This window comes from Pyrus communis, chromosome 5 (genome assembly GCF_041283825.1).
Source record: "Pyrus communis isolate YQ-2024b chromosome 5, ASM4128382v1, whole genome shotgun sequence".
Lineage (NCBI taxonomy): Eukaryota > Viridiplantae > Streptophyta > Magnoliopsida > Rosales > Rosaceae > Pyrus > Pyrus communis.
Window position 1 is genome coordinate 26,410,354 of NC_142569.1, and position 23,730 is coordinate 26,434,083.

Here is a 23,730-nt window from a genome sequence, read left to right on the forward strand (position 1 = left end):
GAGATGGCTAAAATCTGTGGGAATAATGATTTTTAACTTGTTATGTGCATTGGAAATCCGTGAGACGATTGTTAGAAGGTGTAGGTGGTGTTTTGTTCGTTTTGTCTAGTTTCGTGTTCTTTTGTTGTTTTGTTTTGCTCGAGGACTAGCAAAAGATAAGTGTGGGGGTATTTGATAGGAGCATATTTAGGCGACTTACTTTGCTTGTTCTCGTGCATTTACGTTGTGTTTCTTTAGTTATTTTAGTCCTTTATGCTTCTTTTGTGTGTTTTCAGGATAATAAGACGTGTTTGACGAAAGGATGCATTGTGGAGTGTTTTGGAGCACTATTGGGCTAAGGATGGATAGCTTATACTTGGAGCCCAAGTGTTGGATGAAATTGAAGGCCTTGTATGCACTTGAAGACACAAAACAATGGCCCTAACCCAATCACATAACACCTTGCCATGGGCTTAACACAAACACCATTCCTTGCCATGCAAGGATGAGCAATTTGGGTCCATTTCATGTACTTAAACTCTAGCCCAATCCACATTCACTTCAAAGCCATGCAAAACCTTTCAAACAGCCCTTTAATCATCCCCCTTTAAGTTACGATTTTATTTCCTAACCCTACATGCATTATTTATTAGCATCTTCACATGCATTCACACACACTTTACACATTCAAACACTAGCCAAAACCGTGAGCTCCCATTCCCTTATGCCATTTTCAGATTTCCACCCACTAACCTAGTCATCAACACATGCATTCACTTCATCATTACACCACCACTCATTCTTTAATCCACATGCACATTCAATCATTCACTCAAGCACCCTTGTGCCATGTTTCCCCCTTTGTTCCCACTCATCTCATTTCATACACTTCACACAACACAAACACAACCCTTGTGCCGCAAATCCCCTTCCATTTCTGTGCAGTTTTTCTCCTCCATTGCAGTCACTATCCAACCACTTCCCATCCCTCCAAAACACTTCACATAATCCCCAAAGCTCACTTAGACCTTGTGCTACAACAACGAGGAAGAAAAGAGTGCCTAAATGTTCATACAATTCAAGTTTGAGTTGTTGGAATTTTTAGGTGTTTCTTTGATTTCAAAGTTTAAATTTAATTCTCTTTGTTTTGTACGTATGAGAATGGAAGAGAAGAGTGCCTAAACGTTCATACAATTCAAGTTTGAGTTGTTGGAATGTTTAGGGGTTTCTTTGATTTCAAAGTTATGAGGAACTAAACCCCCTTTAGCTAAGGGGGTGATTCGAAACTATGTTGATATTTGCAATATGAATTGATTACTTTTGGTTGGAATTTCATAAGTTGTGGATTCAATTCGTTTAACTGTTTGATTGATAACTTATTTATGTATGTTCATTAAGATTGCAAGCTTAATTTTCATGCATGAATATGACGCTAGAATATAAGTGAGTTTCACCTAATCATTATGAACTTATATTCACAAGTAGTGGAGGTTGCTTATAAACAATCGCGTTAAACGAATTCTTGGCATAAGTTTCATGCGTATTCCATAGTAACGAATGCCTCGTCAACACTTATAATTTTCATTGAACTTAATGATCTTTGTTGAATGTCTCTATCATGCGTATTCCATAGTTAGGGACTTTGATTAAGAATAATTTGGTTGTAATGCGTATTCCATTCAATCCAACGAATTTAGGGAAATCTGAAAGTTAATTTAAGCGGACCTAATTAACTTGGAGCATTGAGTTTCGCAACTTATCGAAAGACCAACTGAGAATCAATATTGTATGCAAGTGTAACATGTGTGGAGAAGAACCCCTTGGCTATTCCATCATCCATATTTTCATCACATTCATATTTACATTTTGCCTTTAATTATATTCTGTCTTTTTAATTTAATATCGTCCAAACACATTTCCCCCATATTTCGTTGAGTCTTAATCATTCGTATTTGTTTTATTTTTGTATCTTTAAGCTTTTGGAGTCATAAACACTTTCAAATTCGTCTAAATCAAGTTCTAGTTTCTATTTGAGTCAATTTGATTGTTTTAAGCAGTTTGAGTCTTTCAAAGCTATTCTGAGTCATAGTAGTTTTGTTAAGAGTCTTTACATTTAGTTTTTGTGTTTTCAAGTCAATTCAAAATAGATTAGCACCCCTAGTTAATCCCCGGTTAGAACGATCCCTACTTACATCATTACTACAATTGTCACAAATAGGGTTTAGTTTGTGTGCGTATAATACACGCATCAGTAAGGAACTTCTGGTTCCAATACCTCTTCCTCATCGTTTTTTGGACATAAAGGATCTCATTTTGCATTTACCAATCGAACGACCATAGGTGTATTCGTATGCTTCACTTTATCTTCATTAAAATGTCGCAACACCTTCTAGGTGTAGTTCAATTAATGGACAAGAATACTATTCGAACAATGCTCAATTTAACCAGGACAATATCAAGTTTCCATAGATCCTTCATCTCAAATTTTGACTTCAAATGCATGGCATTTCTCTCAAGCTCTTCTGGAGTCCCAATGAGGTTCATGTTATTGATATAAACGACAACAATGGCAGAACCAGAATATGATTTCTTAATAAACACGCTAGGGCATAAGTCATTGTTCACATATCCATAACTAGTCTAATACTCCACATCTGTCTGGATTGCTTCAATTAGTAGAGTGAACACCTTAATCTAATTGAGAGGGTGTTCTGTGGTCTAGAACTATTTGATCTAGTCAACGGAAGTCCTTATGGAACTTTTATATAGATTTTCATATCAAGACCCCCATAAAGATACACAGTTACCACGTCCATTAGTTGAATGTCCAGTTTTTCAAAAACTACCAATATGACAATGTAGCTAAACGTTATCACATCCATAACAAGTTTCGTCATAGTCAATTCCACAGCGCTGAGAACAAGGCGAGCCTTGTATCGCATAATGTGATTCTTCTCATTTCGCTTTCTTTCGAAAACCCATTTATAGCTAGCAAGCTTTACATGTAAAGGTGAAAGAACTACATTCCCAAACACCTTGTGTTTTGTAAGTGAATCAAGTTTAACCCAGATTGCTTATTTCTAGTTTGGCCAATCTATTCGACGTTTAAATTCATCAATGGAACGGGGTTCAATGTCATCGCTCTACATGATTTCAGTAGCTATCAAAAATGCAGCGTTGAAATTTGTACCAAGCATAATATCTTGTAATTAAAAAAAAAAAAAAAGTATGCTAGACTAATTAGTTAAGGTCACTAGTCAACTAAGTCAGATTTGTTAGTTAATCAAACACAAATTAGTCAATCTTAGCTTACTATAAGTTGTGCTAGTCAACAATAGCTCAGTTCAACACACATATTAACAACTAAATACGCAACGTGGACTAGACACAAGAACTGGTCAGTAAGTATAGATTTTTCATAACTTAAGAATCTAGATTCAGGAAACAAACTTAGTAGAATAGGATGTTAGCCTAGTCAACAATAACACAGTTATATCTCACAACATAGCAGCATATAGTTAAACACCTTCACATATTAGTCTATTAACTAAGTAGTTCGTACAACATACCAAGAACATATCTAGATGTGTAAGCAAGTTTAAGCATGAAGAAACATAAAAAGTTTTGAAAGGAAAAGCCCACCTCTAGGTTAAAAAACTAAGGACTCTCTACTGAGTTCAATCCACTAGTAAAAATAAGGTTCTTATAAAGCACCACAACAAGCTCAATTCCTAGATCTAATTTACGGAGCATATTTACATTATGTAACCTTACTTTGCATAAGATGGAGTCGTCTTCATTCTACACAAGATGATAGCTCCTTTCCATATGAACTTTTCACCTTGTCACACTAAGATCAACACAAACAAACCAAAATGATATGACGATAAATTGATATGAAATCTGGGTTCAACGACCAATCAGTTTCTTCAGTCAAATAGTTGAAGGAAGAAACCAATGTGAACCCAAAAAAGTAGGTCTAAATGAAGATTTTTAACTTAAAGCTAGACCATGACAACAATCTAAACCTATTTCCCAATGATGAAGAATTTTTGTGCATGAAAAATGGTTTGGCTGCTAGGGTTCCACAAATGAGAAGAGGCAAGCTGAAGAGCTTTGAAGGCATTCTATTTCTCTAAAAGTTTAATTTGAACAACCAAAGGAAAATGAAAACCTAGTTGAAGTTCTATGCAAAAAGGGTTGATTATTTTCAGCTAGCAAAGACAGGGGACACTTGTTAGCTTAGAAAACGATTTGGGTAAATTAATGGTTCAAAGCTGGCTATCAGCAAAAAGGTGTTAGTCAGCTCATGTGGACAATCTTAATTTGTGTGCTCAGCTCGTATAAAATCAACGCTCAAAACTGATGAGACAACTAATATAGTCAAAATGTAACATGAATTTAGATGTGAATGTACATGCATGAACAAACCTTTTGAGGTGGTGTGCCACACCCTTGAACATTTATTCCCAGCAGCAACAGGCCTTTAAGGATATAACTAAGAATTAATGAGAGCATGTACAGTATAATTACAATGTCAACAAGGAAAGCCAAACACATAAGTCTAGACTTCACAATCTCCCTCTTTGGCTTTCCTTAACAAAACACCCTAAGCTTTAAAACTAAATTCACTCATCGAAACTCAAGAGAAAGACTAAGGAATGAATCCTGCACAATAACCATTCTTGGAAAAGAACAAGTAAGAATTATCATGGGTATAATATTTGCAAGGTACTCTTGGAATTTAAATTTTCCCCTTTTGCGTCATGGCAAGACAAAGGATGAAGGTTGAATAAGGCTAATAATCAGCACAAGGCTCACAATATAGCATGACAACTCATAAAAGATAGATGGTTTTGCAGCAAGATTATAAGATCAATCGAATAACACAAGTACAATGAAAGCATGATAATCAAGACAAACCATAAATGTACAATTCTCAGTACCAAAACAATTAGGGCAAGTAACCCGTCCCAGGAATATTTTTAGAAACAACCCACAAAAAATAAACTGAGAGTAGCACAAACAAAGTATAACAGGATAGAGGTTCAAATGCAACAAAACCAAAATAGGTCCAAGTTTTCCTAAGAAAACTTTGAACTCCCACATAAACCTAGAAGATTTCAGACCAAGTGGCACCATCAGAGCGAAAGGAAGAGCCAGAAACAGAAATTTCTTTAGCGTCGTCCTCAGAGTCGTCATACAAAATTGAACCTAGTGAATCACCATCATACCAATCTTCTAAAATATGCACACGTACCCTTTTGTTGTCAATCAAATCATACGAAGAATCTTGGTAGCAATAGAGCCTAGAAGAATAAAGTGGGCGGCGGAAAGCAAGGAAGATGAGTATTTGATGCCTTAAAGGATTGAGGATGATGAGAAGGTTGGGAATGAACTTTAGAAACAATGGTTTCATTTTTCAAGTCAAAGAATGAGATCTAAATCGAATTAGGAAACAACTCTACACACCCATGCAACTTAGGATTCCTACATGCAGCCCAGTAGGTGTGGGGTATTTGTGGAGCCTAACATAATACCAAAAAGTCTAAAGGCGACATGTGGATTTTTGCTTAAGAAAGACAAGATATTAAATGGAGAAGATGCTTAAATACTCCCATGCGCAACTCAGTACCCCAAAAGCTCCATATAGCTAAATGTGACTGCCCACAGCTCACCTGCCCTTGCCAAGGAAAACCCAAAGCATTAAAGATAAGGATTAATTTCCTAAATTGCATCTTTAATACATTCCCAATTGGAGATTGACTCCATTTAAGTAATCCCTATTCAATTGAAGATTTACACCATTATCTCAAGATATTATTTCCTATTTAATATCTTGAAGAATATTCTTTCCATACAACTTGGCCACTAGGATGCAGCCATGTGTAGGGTAAAACCCTAACACCATGGCTGGCCCTCTCCCCCTACATACATCTTCAATTTTACCAAAATTTGGTAAGCTTTTGCTATCCCTAAAAGCCCTAACACATACTCTTTTTAGAGAAACACATATTACTTGAAAAGCCTACGAAAATCCTTTGTAGCCCATCCGACCTCGTTACTGTGGATGCAAATTTCCGCCTCCTTCTTGTTCAACAAAATTGCACCTATGAAACAATTAACACCTTAGGGTCAAGGCCAAGAGCCTCATGCGCCCACGATGAATGAGGGGGGAGCTTTGGCCAAAGAACCTCCGATGTCGAAGTTAGAATTTAGAGAAAAAAGTGTTTAGAGAGTTTTTGGAGTTTTGCAAAAGTGTGGACTTAGGTTTTTAGAGGAAATGAGGTTGAATATATAGTGCATGGCCGGTCCCTCTCCTGAGAAAAGGTGGCCGGCCCTTCGGGCTATTTTTTGTGTGAAATGGATGATTTAATTGGTAATTAATGGATTAATTAGGAATCAATCCATTAATTAGCCAATTAACTCAATTTATATGGAATGTTTTGAAGGTTATGAAATAATTACCTTGTGGAAAATATAGGATGAAGATGGGTGAAATACGTTTGAGTTTGTTGCCTATTTTGGGCACTTTTGACTTGATTGTGGGATGTTTATCCACTGCCCACGCGTAGGAATTCCAGTGCTCCTCAAGGGTAATTTTGTCATTTTTGCCCAAAAATCCACATCTCGCCTTTTGATTATTTTTGGCTCCACAAATGCCTCCACACCTGTTGGGCTGCTTGTAAGAAAGGGCAGCAAGTGTAGAGATCTTCTTGCTTTAGGAAACGTAGGATTATTTCCTATTTTGATGTTGATTCTCTCTTTAATAGGAAATTAGATCCTTCTAGGAAAGAGAAATAAATTTCTCTCTAAGCCTATTTAAGTCCACCTTAAGTGGGTTATTAAATCAACGTTAGAGAGCGATTTATTCTACCCTATAAGAGAAAGAGAGCTTAAAGGATATTTGTTCAAGAGATCTTCCCCGTCTGCTCAAGAGATGCTGGTTAAGAAAAAACTAAAGACTTCCTCTGCTGCTCGTGAGGGTCCACCTGCTGTCGAGAGATATGCGATTGACATGACTTCGTCCAATGGGGAGAAAAATGAGGCTGCTAGATCTGAGCTTGTGGAGCCTGCTATTTTGAGAATGGCTAATTCGATTGCTAATAATATTGCTCAGTGTAGAGGTCTTGTCATGCCCCAATGCCGAATCTGTTGATAAGTCATATTTTGCATGCATGTATATCTTTCTTATTTGGCGTTTTTTGTATTGTTTTTGGATTAAACTAGTTGCATTTTACATTGTTTGGTGTTAGTGTGCAGCCAAGTGTGTAATAAGATCAATTGGAAGGCAAATGAAGGAATGTGGTGCAATTCGGCCATATTGGGTGAATCTAAACAAGGCAAAAAGATTGAAGTCAGATTGGGTGGTTCCAACACCAAAACATGCATGTTCAAACACCTTGCCGAGCATTCACATGCATTTCCAGCTCCCTTTGCATTTCCAACTCATTCATGTCCATCCCGTGCACTTCCACACCCATTCCCATTAACTAAAACATTCAGCCATATTTCCACCAACAAACACAATCATGTCATGCAAATCCCATGTGGTTCCAAGTCAGATTATGCACTTCTAAAACATCAAAACATGCATTCACATGCATGTCCACAACCTGACCATGCATTCCATTACCTTTCTCCATTTCATCTTTGCAGAAATCCACATGCATTTTGATTAAACAAACCACATACCTGCAGATCATGTCCACTCCTTGCAGCCATCATTTCAGAAATCAATTTCATCCCATCATTCCATGTGATTCCAGCCCCCTTTGTCCATGCCGTGTGCTTTCTTCCCCTTTCCAGATTTGTACAAACAATTTCAAATGGCCAATTCACCTTTGCAGGTTCTACTCACTTGTTGAAGCAAGGGCACATGCTTCTTTGAATACATTAACACATACTTGCAGATCTTGTCCATGCCATGCGTCCACTACCTCAGAAACCCATCAATTCCATCTCACATGTGCAGATCCAAGATCCAATCTGAATGTTGGCAGCCACATTCCTTCCTATAAAACTAGGCACACTTCACACATCAAGGGGTTCTTCATTCAGTCCATTACACACGCATAACCGCTCCATTTCACTCCATCTCTGTCCATTTTGTTCTCCCAAGTGCAGAAACCATTCTACCTTCATTTACACCACACTTGCAGAACCAACACCGAAGGCACTCTTCAAGGAATTCAACATCAGTTTTGCTTCAAGGGTTTCTTCTTATTAATTCTATGTTCATTCATGTTTTATATTTTTATGTTAAATCTTTTGTAAACATGAATTGTAACTAATCCTCCTCTAGGGATTCGATGTAACCTTGCAAAGTTTGCCATGTAATTAAGTTATAATGCTCAGTTTGTCCATCTATGTCTTGTTTCATTCTCTGATTTAATGGTGACTTAGTGTGTTGATTTTAATGTTTGATCATCATTTGAATTAATCACTAAGTTGTGTAGCCAAGATTAAAACACACATCATGCATAATCTTGGTAGATATGTGAATGAATGAAGGGAATGTTTAGCAAACATCCTGCCGAGTTATTCCCTTTGGTTTTATGAAAGTTTCTTGTGCATTACATACTCTTGATTATGAACCAAAGTTGCACATCACAACTAGGTTCATGATTAGAGACATTTGATCAAATCCACACATCATATGGTTGATCATGTCCAAGTGAAACAAACTAAAGAAATAGGTAGATGAATGAGTACAAACTAACTTAACAAACATGGACTTGGTTTAGCAATGGTGAAACCGAATCCCTAGCTTCATCTCCATTGGTACTATCTCATTTTATTAGTTGTTGAGTCATTTATTTGTGTTTACTTCACTTTCTTTTACTTTCAAGTTACAACAACAAATCTGCCTATTCTGTTTGGTTTGATTCATTTCATAGAGTTCTTGCAAAACAAGTAATTACATAGGTCCAATTAGTCCCTGAGGTTTCGACACTCTTGCTTGTGCCATTATACTAAATATATTCTAGCATTAGGAAGGAATAATACATCAACATCTGTGCCAAGGCGTCCGATGGGAGCTAAGTCCAGTTCTCATTCGGAAAAGCTTGCTTTTATGAAGACTGATAAGGTGGACTCTGCTGCTAAAGTGGCGATAAGGCCTACTCCCTCTGCTGCTGAGACTGATTCGCCTGCTGGGAAGGAGGAGACTGCTCGTATGGGCAGCTGTGAGATATCCACTAAGCCTGCTTCTGAGGAAGCTACTGAGATCTGTGTGCTCTTGAAACCAGATCTGCTTGAAGATATGGACACTTGTGCCAAGTTTGTTGATGGAGATAGAAAGGTTTGTTTACCCAAGTTCCTTTGTGAAGCATACGATCCAATATAAAAGGACTGCTCTGAAGGAAAATTTATTTCCTAGCTAAGAACATGTAAAGAACATTTGAATACATAGGCAAACTATTAACAAATTAAAGTAGGCATGCATCCAAAAACAATTCATAAAACCCATGACTTTCAAAGCCTAGTATATGGTGAACCATAACTCTTTAACAACATTAAAGAGAAGAAATGATTTAGAGAATCATTACCCTTGTAGCTCATCCTTGATTACACAAGGGATTCACCCAAGTGGAGGGCCTTCAAGTCACCTCCTTTGCTTCCTTGAGGATTTGAGGATATGTTCTCCAAAACACCAAAAGCATGATGTCTCCAAGTCTCTACATGATGCGAGAATTATACGCACACAAATTAAACCCTATTTGTGACAATTGTAGTAATGATGTAAGTAGGGATCGTTCTAACCGGGGATTAACTAGGGTTGCTAATCTATTTTGAATTGACTTGAAAACACAAAAACTAAATGTAAAGACTCTTAACAAGACTACTATGACTCAAAATAGCTTTGAAATACTCAAACTGCCTAAAACAATCAAATTGACTCAAACAGAAACTAGAACTTGATTTAGACGAATTTGAAAGTGTTTATGACTCCAAATGCTTAAAGACACAAAAATAAAACAAATACGAATGATTAAGACTCAACGAAATATGGGGGAAATGTGTTTGGACGATATTAAATTAAATGGACAGAATATAATTAAAGGCAAAATGTAAATATGAATGTGATGAAAATATGGATGATGGAATAGCCAAGGGGTTCTTCTCCACATATGTTACACTTGCATACAAGATTGATTTTTAGTTGGTCTTTCGATAAGTTATGAAACTCAACACCCCGGGTTAATTAGGTCCGCTTAAATTAACCGTCAAGTTCTCCTTAAGTTAATGAATTGGATGGGTTAGCGCAACGCAATTCACCACATTCTCCAAAAGTCCTTTACGTGAAAAGCACAATAAAGATACAATCAAAGATCATTAAGCATTATGAAAACTATAAGTGTTGACGAGGCATTCGTTACTATGATGAGCATGAAACTAGTGCCAAGAATTCATTTAGCGCGATTGTTTATAAGCAACCTCCACTACTTGTGAATATAAGTTCATAACTATTAGGTGAAACTCACTTATATTCTAGCGTCGTATTCATGCATGAAAATTAAGCGTGCACTCTCAATAAACATACATAAATAAGTTATCAATCAAACGGTTAAACAAATTGAATCCACAACTTATGAAATTCCAACCGAAGATAATCAATTCATATTGCAAGCATAAACATAGTTTCGAATCACCCCGTAGCTAAAGGGGGTTTAGTTCCTCATACGTACAAAACAAAGAGAATTGAAATTAAACATTGAAATCAAAGAAACACCTAAACATTCCAACAACTCAAACTTGAATTGTATGAACGTTTAGGCCCTCTTCTCTTCCTCTTCGTTGCGGCACAAGGTCTAAGGAAGTGTTTAGGGCTTTAGGTGTATGTGGAATGGAGTGGGGAATGGTTGGAGTGGCTGCAATGGAGGAGAGAATGCTGGAAAACTGGAAGAGGATGCACGGCAAAGAATGGCAGTTTTGTGTTGTGAATTATGATGAATGCATGTGGATTAAAGAAGAGTATGGAAGTGAATAAATCATAATAGGGCTGCAAGTTTAAAGGGCTAGGGTTTAAGTACATAGAATGGGCCTAAAATAAGTTGGTTTGCATGGCATAGAATGTGTTTGTGTGCATGTGGCTGAAATTGGTGGGTTATGCATGGGTTAGGCCCTTTGTTTTATATCCTAAGGTGCATACAAGGCCTTCAATTTCATCCAACATTTTGGCTCCAAGCATAAGCTATCCATCCTTAGCCCAATAGTGCTCCAAAAGGCCCAAAATGCACTTCTTTGCTCCTTTAGCCCTTAGAACCTGAAAACATACGAAACTAACTTAAAAGACTTAAAGAACTAAGAAATAACAACGTAAATGTACGAGAACAAGCCATTTAAGTCGCATGAATATGCTCCTATCACTACACCAAAGATTAATTGTGAAGATAAAAATGGATGACTTAGGGGAGAGGAAATTGCTAGATATCCCTCCCTAAGTGGCCGGCCTCCCTTGTTGAAATAGAGAGAATAATTTCACCCAATTTCATCAAGAAAAACCCTAAATGAAATAAAGTTATAATTTTGAATTTATACTTCATTTCTTGTGAGTGGCAAACTTGTAATTAACACAAGTTTGGTATCCCTCACTATTCATGGCCGGCCTCTCTAAGTGTTTGGGCTAATTGCCCATTTTGTTTTAGTTGTCATACAACTTAAACATAATGGGCCTTGTGGACCAAAACACTTTTGGGCCCCTAAACCCAAAACCAACTTAGAAGTCCAATACGAACGTTTCGTATAATTAATTAACTTTGACCATACTTCAATTAACCATTAAATTGCTTATCCATTTCATTTAATTACTTCACTTTCATCCTTACTCGGTGTACGATCCATTAGGTTCCAATTAGCGAGGCAGTGGGCGATGTTACTCTTAACTATCGATTGTGAATTGAAACCATATTTCAATTCTCCCTTAAGATTAGTGTTTGCTAATCTTTAGGGCTTCCACAAACCATGAGTGACACCTAGCAGCATGTCATGGTTACCCAAGCTAAGTAGAAGTGGTTGGAGAACCTATCCAGTTACAACTACAATGCAATACGGTTCTTCTCTAATACAATACTTTTAATCACATTGTTGAAGTGATAGTTTGTTTCAGGTCTACTATCCAATGTGATACTTCCCTATATGATTCGCTTGAATAAGATTTGGAACAAACTTCCTAAGTCATATTCATATGCTTTGGCCAAAGACTCTCGAATCATATCTTAGAGTATTCTCCTTCCACCATGGAAGGTTAGAGATCGCTTGTTGTGCATTCATATGCCTACATGACTAGATAGCTTGACCCCAACCATGCCGTGGACACTCCAAAGGAATGCCATTTGACACGATCAAAGATCAAGGACCTAACCATTAGACATCTATGATGCCTCAGGTCAAAGGACTACTTTGCATATTGTAACCATCGAGTTCTTACATGACATGTATGTTTGAACTCTCTTTTGATCATAGTTCAGTGTACTCGATTACTCTTTCGAGCACCTATGTGTTTGTCTTAGTGTCCAACACTAAATGACTTGAGACTTGTCATATCCATACTTGAGTCGACATAACACATACTAACCTTAGCGGATTGTCAATGCCCAATTGGCAACCCTATGGCTAGGAACGTTTTAGGAATGAACATAAGAGAAAGGTCTCGAAAATCTAACTTACTTAGATCACTTATCTCTTAGATCAAATACATTCCTTGGATTCCCTTATTGCTTAAACACAAGATACAATAAATAGTGATTAACAATAAGCTTTGCCCTCCATTAAACATATAAAAGTTTAATACATTAAGTATTCCAAAAAGCTATTACATCAAATGAGTGGCTTTGTGGGCATACTTCCAACATGCTCTACTTGCTATAATGCATATATAGTAAGGCTGCCAAGGAGGTAGTGAAGACTATGGCAGTTGAAGCTTATTCCTTGACCGAGCAGATCAAGAGGTTGGATTCTGAGCTCGTTGCTTTTAATGTGTCTAATATTTCAGCCCCCACTTCTTTGCAGCTTGAGATCGTTCTCCAAGAGATCGTTGACTTGAAGACTAGGCTTGACGTGATCTAAGTTAAGTATGAAAGTGCAGAGAAGGAGATTGGATGTTACATACCTCAGATTCAAGATCTTGAGTTTGCAATTTCTGAGTTTTATTTCGCTGCTTATGCAAAGGATGAAAAGTTGATTACTGCTTATAATCAAGTGATCCACTTCAAGAAACTCGTCGATAGGCTTGAACTCTAAGTGTTGGAACTTCAAGGTGTACTGAAGATCAATGAAAGTCTAAAGAAGGAAGTGGATGAGCTACAACACGTCCGTATTGGTCTGCTCAAGGAGAATGAGCAACTGAAAGGTGAGAATGTGGGCTCGAGGTTTGGAAACCGTTTATATTTCTCTGGAAGACTTGCTTGCTTTTACTTTTGATGTTTCCATTGGTAAAGTAGTTGCAGAAGTTGGTGCCCAAGCTAGGGTAGTCAGGGGTGAAGCGCTGGATGAGGCCGCTGCTAAGAGCGTCGCTGTTGCTAAAGGTGTGGTGACCGAGTAGTCGTGAAATGTCCAAGCTGCTGAAATGTAGTCTTCTAGGTAGCCTTTAGGATTTTCTTTGTTTTTCCTTGTAGCTTTTGTTTTTCTTGAACTCTTTCTACCTTGGCAAGTTGTTTATAAACATGCTTCCTTCATTTTTCTTCATCTTCGCTTCTTTTGTTCATGCCCTAACCTTTAAACTTTATAGACTAGTGGCAGGCGTGCTACTTTTCTATAAGCAGACAGGCCCAGGTAGATTATGCAGCCGTAGGTGTTGGTGTAGAACTTTGCAAAGTTGTTAGCCATAGGGTTGGCAGCTAGATGCCTTACTTACAGAAGCAGACAAGTCCGCGTAACCACTAGGCTGTTAACCTTGGCTTTCACCAATTCCGTAAATTGCGTAGCAAGTATCACAACACTTTAGGACTTGGTATAAGTTGTTCCGCGCTTGGCAGAGGTGAAGCTTATCGACTACGTAGCATGTCGGCAGTGGATAAAACTTTATATATGCATGCTAGCTTGTTTAACCTTTCACAATAATGTGCAGTTGTATAAGTCTAGCATGGCATTACTACTCGAAGGGCAAGCCGTAGGCACTCTTCTGGAAATCATAGGCTACCTTAGTGTACTCGGTAGCAGCTTTAGGGTTCCAGGGCAGCCGTCCATCGAATGTACTGCATAACATGCCCCTTCCGTCTCTAGGGCTCGGTTCCCCATAGATTTGGCCAAGAAACCTAAAATCCTCCAGTTAGCTAAGCCTTGAAAAAGACCATTGTGGCTACTTTCAGGAATCCCGGCGCAAGCCATCGTGCATCTAGTTATACTAGGGCAACCAGGCTCATCCACGTCTAGATATTCGAAGTGTAGAGTTCATCCTCCCGTCTTGGAGAGCTGACCCATGTGGGTGTTGGGCAATTAGTTTACCATCTCGCACTAGAGAGTATGGTTGGTCCCTCGAGGGGCGCAATTCCTGCGATGAGTCCCTAAAAAGGGCACGATCTTCTTTTGAAGTGCAGGAGTGATCAATTGTTGTAAACATGCAGCCCATCCAAGTTGTGGTTACTTCTGAATTCCTCATTGAAAAACAAGTGAAATGAACGAGAACTTAGCTGTATGGTAGAACTACTTAACAACTGGATAGTCCTCGGCTTGTGAGGTGGTGCCCGTCAAGCTCCTTGAAGGCTTTGATGTAATGGGAGGTCACACATGGCACTTCCTCAGGTTTTAGGCCAATTCACTGCTTTTCGATCTTTTTGTCGTTTCATGGTGGCGAGGGTGTAATTAATTTTTCCGCCTACTATGCAGATTTTGTACGGACCTTCCCAGATGGGATCTATCTTTTTGGAGCCTTCTCTATAAGCAGTGGTGAAGGCTTTTCTTAGGACTATATCTTCGGGCTGGAACTGCCGGATCTTGGCCCTTTTGTTATAGCTGGAGATGAGCTGTTACTGGCAGGCTACATGCAAACGATGGCCTATTTGCGCTTCTCCTCTGCCAAATCTAAGCTTATGGGCATCTCTTTATTGTTCTGCTCAATACTTGGTAATAGAGTGATGATACTTGGCTTGATGACATTAGGATGAATGATTGCTTCTGAGCCAAATGCCAAAGTGAAAGGAGTATCACCGGTTGCTCACCTTTTGGTGGTGCGATATGCCCATAGACATCTGGGGATCATCTTGTTGGTGAAGGATTTCTTGAGGCAGTCAAAGATCATCTTGTTGGATGCTTCGGCCCGCCTATTGCCTTGAGGATATCTCGGCATGGACATGTGCTACTTGATGCCATACTTTTGGAATAACTTCGCCATATAATTGCCCACGAATTGCGAGCCGTTGTCGGTGACGATGAACCGAACGATGCCAAATCGGCATATGATGTTCCTCCACATGAAATAATCTATGTCATTTTGAGTCGTGGTCGTCTTGGGCTTTGCTTCTACTTATTTGGTGAAGTAGTCGGTTGCCTTGATCATCATGACTCTGCCCCAGTAACAGGCGGCATAAGTCCTACCAGGTCGATTGCCCACTGCATGAACGGCGAATGACTTGAATGCGGGTGTAGTTCGCTGGCAAGCAGTGCTGGTATCAGCCTGTAACGTTGATGTGATAAATAATAACACTCAAATTAAACCCTCTTATTGACAATTGTAGTAAAGATGTAAGTAGGGATTGTTCTAGGCAAGGGATTAGGAGGGATTGCTAATCTAATAAAAACTAACTCAAGAATATAAAACTTGGCTTAAAAGCACTTAAATAAACTCAAACACTCTTAACTAAAGTTATATGATTCAAAACAAATTGAAAAGACTCAAAACAGCACAAAACAATCAAGTAAACTCAAACTAGACTCTAGGACTTACTTTGGACGAAAATTGAATTAGTTTTGACTCAAAATACTTAAAAACACACAATAGGACAGATTCCAACTAATTTGACACAACAAAGTAAAGAGGATTGGGTTTTTGACGAATTTAAAGTAAAAACAAGTAACTTAAATGTTGGAAATGTGCCCTAAAACCAATCATATGATGATACTTTACGGACATTTCACAAAGTTAAACTAATGTAGTTTAAATGTAAAGGGCAAAGATTATTGTTTGAGCCGTCTCATATAAATGTTATATGCTTAAACGATAAGTCCAAGGAATATGTGATTGGAAGAATGCGATCTAAAGAAGTTAGATTCATGAGACCATTCTTTCGTTGACACATCCTAAACGTTCCTGATCATAGGATTGTCAATTGGGCATTGACAGTCCGTTAAGATCAGTACGTGCTATGTCTTCTCTCAGGGAGAGTGACTAGTCTCGAGTCATTGGTGTGTGTGACATCAAGACAAGTACGTAGGTGCTCAATAGAGAATGAGTTCACTGAACACGATCAACGAAGAGTTCTCATATTCATGTCACATGAGAACTCATGGTTGGGATAATGCAAATTAGTCTTTTGACCTGAGGCATCACAGTTGTCTTGTGGTTAGGTCCTTAATCTTTGATTATGTCAAAGTCACTCCATCAGAAGGGTGTCCACGGCATCGTTGGGGTTAAGCCACTTAGCCATGGAGGCAAGTGAATGCGCAACAAGGGATCTCTAACCTTCAAACTGTTTGAGGGAGAATACTCTATGATATGATTAAGAATCTTTGGCCAAAGTATGAATGAGATTTAGGAATGTGTTCCAAATCACATTCAAGGTAATCATATAAGCACAAGACTCACATTGGATAGTAGACATGAATAAACTATCAAACCAAACAATGTGGCCAAGAGTATTGTATTAGAGAAAGACCGTATTGCATTTGTAATCCTAAAACTGAATAGGTTCTCCACCTCTTCTGATTAGCTTGGGTAACCATGACATGCTGCTAGGCGCCAACCATGGTTTGTGGAAGCCCTAAAAGTGTATTATCACTAACGGGAGAATTGAAAGTAAGTTTCAATTCACAATCGATTAGAAAGAGTTTTAATCGCCCACTGCCTCGCTAAAAGGAACCTAATGGATCGTTCACCGAGTAAGGTAGAGTTTGAAGAAACAACGGAGATGAGTAAGAATAATTAAATGGTTTAATTATTTATCTAAGGCTAGGATTAATTAATATGTTAATTAATCAAACGAATAAGTTCGTTAAAGACCTCGGGTTAGTTTTGGGCCGCAAGGCCCAATGGGATTTGAATGTCAAGCCCATTAACTCAAGTTGTATGACAACTTGAATAAACAAAGGGCTTGAAAGCCCAATAAACCCTATAGGCCGGCCATGTTAGAAGAATAGGGATTTTGGTCCATTAGGTCACTTATTTGAAGGGACTATATAAAGGACTTTATAGCCTAAAATTCATTAAGGGTTGTTTTTGGGGAAAGGATGAGAACACAAGCTCTCCTTTCTCTCTAAAATTTCGGCCACCTTGGAGGGATCATCTAGCAATCAAACTCCTCCAAGGTCACTCATTTCTTCTTCATTATGCCTTGGTGATGAATCATTAGAGGTTCTCAATTTTGGGAACTTTGGAGAAACCTTTTTCATCCATCCAAATCCATAGATCTAAGATGCAAGGAATGAAGGCCCTCTCTTTGGGTGATTAGCCTTTGTTTAAATACAAAGAGGAATCTACAAAGGTATATATAATTCAACTCACTTTGTTTTGAGTTGATTATTGGTTCACCATTTTACTAGGCTTTGAACATTCATGGGTAATGTTTTGTTTTTAAGTGCATGCTAGCATGATTCCGCCTTTAATTTGTTAATTGCATGCTAATGATGTTGCTTAAATGAACATGTCATCTTCCAAAATAATCCTTCAAGTGGTATCAGAGCCTAGGCCTAGTTTATGGTGGATCCTTTTGGGTTTTGTGATTTTTCATATTTTGTGATTTAAGTGTTGTAAATGTTACAAGCTTTGTTCTTGCTTTGAATATAAATTTTGCTTGAAAATTTAGCATCTCAAATGTTGTAGATGTATTTCATTAAAGCATGAATAATGGAACTAAAAGTTGGTGCCAAGTGTTTTGGGATTTTCGGCCAAATCCAAAGGGTGATTTTTTGGGTTCTTGTTAGTCTTGTTAAAATGGTTTTAAAGTGCTTTTTGGAACCCCCTAAGTACCCTAGGATATTAACCCTCTTTTGAGTTGTGAAAATTTGAGTTTTTGGTGAAAGAAAACATCCATGGAGCTATTATGAGTTTTCATGTATGTTCTTCATATTTCTTGAAGTTCTTACCAAGAACAAAAAGTTTTGAAGTTTTGATTCAAAAGTTTTATGTTTTTCATAAAGTTTTGTTTTTCAAATGGTGGGTGATAGTTATTGGTGAGATGTGACTAAAAGAATTTTAAAGTTTTATAAAAAACATTTTCTTACAAACCATCAAAGTCACCTTTGTCTCACCTACCAAAAACCACATACAAAACTTTAGATTTTTTCAATTTTTCAACACTATGGCCGGCCACCTTTGGTAAAAGGTGTTGGAGGGACTTTTGTGCAATTATATAAAGTTTTGATACTTTTGTGTATTTGCATTTTGACCCCAAAAGTTTTTTTGTTTTAACAAAGTGACCCAAATTGTTGTGGTCATTGTTTTTGGCCCAAAACAAAATGAGAACAAAAATTGTTTTGTCTCTTTAATGAGAATTTGATTTTCATTATATTTAGTTCCATTTAAATCAATTCTATGGATCCAAAAACCAATTGTTTAAAGTTGCTTTCTTAGTTAATTTAGTTAATTAAGAAAAGGGTGATTATGAACCAAAGGCCTCGATAATTGAGCTATGTGATTGACCGATTTACATTATGAATGCTTGGGTTTTAAGTAATGTAGATTTGAATGTAATTTGATTAATTCAAGTTGTTGTATTGGGCATAAGTCCTTCAATTTGTTGTAAAGGGCATAAGCCCATTATTTGTGTTGTAAAAGGGCATAAGCCCTTCTTATTATTTCATGTATTCCTCTTTGTTTATATGTATGCAAATTGGAATAGTTGGGTCCAACGCCCAATAGGAAATAACGGTTTAATTGGATTAAACGCGTAACTAAAATCAACAACTATCTACCTTAAACCCAAGGTCCAACACAAGGCTCGTGTTGGATCAAATCAAACGGTTCATAATCATCCTAAAACCTAATATGACTATATAGTCCATATGAGGATGCAATGTGTTCGTTAGTAGTTCCATATAGTCTCGCTTGTTTCAACGAAACAGTGGGAGTATTATATGCTACTAAATCATATTAACTTGGACCAATAGTTATGATAGGGCCATGTTCTTTTAATATGATTAAAATGATTTTGATGTAGCCCAAAACTACTCCCTCAACAAACGAATATTGAGTTGATAAACGAGAGATGTTTTGAACATTTCTTCATAGGCCTTCCACCGTGGTGGGCTCCAATCGTTTGTGACTTGTACACCGGCTTCACCCTATCATGGGGGAGTACAAAGTGCATGCTTACACTCAGGAGGAGTCCATAAACATATGATGAGGTAAGTGTAGGCAACGAGGATGGCCGATATCATATCATTGTGAGGCTATTCTTGAACCCCTTCATGAACTAAGCATGGTGGGAATAACTTAACTAAGTGCAATGGTGCCGATATCGTATCATCGTGAGGCCACATTCTCTAGAGGCCAAACTAGATGGGTAATTACAAGAGTTGTAAATGAGTAAAGTGTTATTCTCTCATCATTATTTTTGCTAACCGATATCGTATCATCGTGAGGTGGGCTTGGTAATGGTGAGTCTCCCATACCCCGCTAAGAGTTCAACAAAACTCTCGAATTCCGATGAGGGATATGGAATTTGCCAAAAATAGTGGGTGGTGCTATTTGATTTAAAGACCCGAATCAAATGGCTTAAAATTAATCAATTTATATTCGTTATGTATTTGTTTACCAATATATTTGCAAACGCTATCCAAAACTTGACAAAGAAAAGCCGAATGCTTTAATTTCCGGACTTAGTTCTACAATCCCATAGATTGTCTTTAATGGCTTGTAGATGTAACTAAGTAGTCTCATCCTCACAATCTTCCTATTGATAATGTATCATTGGAAGAATATGTTAGATAAGTCTAACATGAGAAGGACAACACTTTTAATGTCATAATTCTTCAAATACAAATTGTTGTATGAAGAAATAAGAGTTGCTTTGAACAACCCTTAATCAACACAAACTTTAGTGCTTGTTTCTTTGTTACATAAACAAGGAACTTTTGAAGTAAGCACAAGGGCATGGACGCTTTATGTGCCATGATTCTTCACTTACAAATTGTTGTATGAAGAAATGAGAGTTGCCTTGAACAACTCTTGAAAGTTTGTAATTATGTTTAGAACATAATGGTTGGTTGACAAAAATAGTCCATCAACATGGACTTATGATGATTTTGAATCATTGAGTGTTGAAGTGTTAAACCACTTAACGAGACGGAAATTAGGCAAGGACTTCACCTTTGTGTCCCTATCCTAATGGTTCACTAAGTTTATTGTAAACTATATAGTGAACAATAACCACACACTCTCCAAATTGTTTGATGTGTATAACACAATTGAAATAAGTTTCAAGAGAGATAGTAGGAGTTTAGGGACCATGACTATTGTAGTCAAAGGAGAAGTCAAATGAAGAAGGCAAAATAACTCCAAGGGAACAAACTTTCTTTATGAAAGGATGGACATTGGAAAGGGTATTTGCAAGAAATGTCTTGCAAGTGTCAAGAACACACCTTTCGAAGGTGTTGTAATATGTTCTTGAAATAGTTCAAAACAGTTGGTTCTTCTACTTGAATGCTTGATTCCTTATTAGTAACTATGTTTTACAATTGTTGTAAAAGTGTGCTAATAAAAAGTAGAAGATTAATGAGAGAAGAGAAAGTACTTCACATTCGGAAAGTGAATAAAATATAGATCTCTGCGAAAGCGGATTGTACTTACTTCCTCATATGAACTACCAAAGAAATTGGAAAATACTAAAGATTGTCTTTACATTCCAATTTTAAGGAACTTAAATCCGTCACTATAGTAGAGATGGATAAATGTTTTGTTTGACAAAACATTGTTCTTTATTAATCAATAATTAGATTATTGTAATTTAATTGGTTGTCTCTATAGTAGAGATGATGTGGTAGTTTAATTGTTTAGAATACGATGATGCTTAAAACCCAAAAGGTTGCAAGGTAGTGACTAATCCCAACTGAGTTGTGATACCTCTAAAACATAAGTTACGAGTTGGTCATAGATGGATGCTTTGGATCGTTAGATCCGGATCCAATACCTTCTTGTTAAAATTGTATAGAGGCGAAATGTTCGAATCTTTATTCTTTTGGAAAGAAGAAAGAATCACAAAGTTGTTGAGGTTAATTCACTTAGATGTTAGTGGCACTTGTCCACAACATAATATTACTCATGTTGTATGACATTCACCGAAGATCACTCTCGGTTGGACTATAGTTTATTTTGAATAAACACAAGTCCGAATACTTTGCAAAAGGTTTCAAAGAATTCAAGAAATGTAAGTAGATGAGTAAGACGTCTAAAGTATTTACCTCCTTAGATTTGATCTAAGGAAAAAGTAACACTTTAGATTAATTTCCTTGAAAAATATCAAGGAAAGTAGCATCGTAAGATAATGAATTTCTCCATTAGGAGAAGAATGAACATGAATAAGATTTAGTTCGTTGGACATTATCAATTACCCATATATATATGATATATACTTCTAAGACAACCTAGTTCCTATACCACAAGCTCCAAGGTAGTCCAGAAGGATTTATAAACCGTCTCAGTTGAATGGTTTGAACTTTATGACTATGTCATAGAGTTGCACCTCTTAATTCGAAAGAAATAAGAATGAAAATCCTTATGACTACATTGAGTGTATATACGATATATACTCAAGGAAATGGTAAAGTACCATTTGACCCGAAATAATGAAACCTTCACAGCTAATTGGTAGCTTAAGGTGACTACACTCAAAGAGAATGGTTGACTTTGAAGAAACCATCTTTGACGTAGTCTTGGTTTCAATTAATTTGAAGATTGCTAGCTACAACTAAATGGTGATTTAATGTTTGGACATAATATGGGTTTCCGAAACCATTATTAAGATAGTCTTGATAATATATGTCTAAAACTATAAATCACAAGACAGGTTAGTTGTAGAGATCCATCCATCATGGATCTTAGCAAGCTAGTGGGAGCTATAAGCGTCTTATGAGAAAAGATCAATTGTTTGATTTCTCATAAAGATGTAAATGAATCTTTTGTTTACTAGGTTTACAAAAGATTAGTGGGAGTTAATCGTATTCCTAAATTTAAATATATATATATATATATATGATATATTAATTTTTTGGAAATGAAAAGAGTACTTCTTCGTTAAAGTTATTCTATAACGATAGAATGTATATGGGAGATATAGTCTATATAATGGAATGGAAATCTATAATGATATATTTCAAGATATAATTGGATTATATCAATCCCTAAAATAGACAAGAGATGCTAGGAAGTTTCTCATTTGATGATAAACTTCAATTAGAATGACAATTCTAGTGAGACTAGGAAGTTGTTCTTCTCAAAGGGAATGTACCCTCTGACTCCCAAAGAAATAATGCGTAAATAGAATCCTTTATGCATAAGCAGAAAGGTGATTTATGTATTTCATATTGTATGAAAAACATTGATATAAGATGTACCTAGAAAGGTACAAGACAATATCAGTGCAAGCCCAGGATCAGAACCATGGCAACTGTCAAGTGAGTCCTTAAGTATTTGAGAAATACTAAAGGATATATTACTCAATAATTGATAAAGAATTAGAGTAACGTAATGGAAGCGTAAATGTATTAGATTATGAATCTAATCCATCATTGGATATTTCTTCATTATGAATGAAGAGATAAACAGATATCTCTTTATTATGACTAAAAAGATATTTGGATGGAAACATTAAAGTAATGACTTTAGTGTGTTCCATTATGAATGCAAAATATATTGCCATATAGAAGTTTACAACAATGTTGTTTGGATGGGAAAGTTCATTTATGAACTCTCTATTCGGTTCCAACCAGAAAGTGTATGACACTAATGGGGCGATAGCTCAAGCCAGGGAATCAAGGTCTCATCAAGGTCCGAACTCAAATGAGAGACTGAACCACATGATTAGGAATCATGAATAATGGTGACGTCGTTATTCTCAAGGTTGCTTCTATGGATAACATATAGATATCCATCTTGTTTAGGCCTACTACTCAGCCATTTATGAAATGAAATACAGAAGAGGTATCATCACTGATAACCAAGCTGATTGGCTCTAGTGCAAGTGGGAGAGTGTTGGAAATGTGCCCTAAAACCAATCATATGATGATACTTTACGGACATTTCACAAAGTTAAACTAATGTAGTTTAAATGTAAAGGGCAAAGATTATTGTTTGAGCCGTCTCATATAAATGTTATATGCTTAAACGATAAGTCCAAGGAATATGTGATTGGAAGAATACGATCTAAAGAAGTTAGATTCATGAGACCATTCTTTCGTTGACACATCCTAAACGTTCCTGATCATAGGATTGTCAATTGGGCATTGACAGTCCATTAAGATCAGTACGTGCTATGTCTTCTCTCAGGGAGAATGACTAGTCTCGAGTCATTGGTGTGTGTGACATCAAGACAAGTACGTAGATGCTCAATAGAGAATGAGTTCACTGAACACGATCAACGAAGAGTTCTCATATTCATG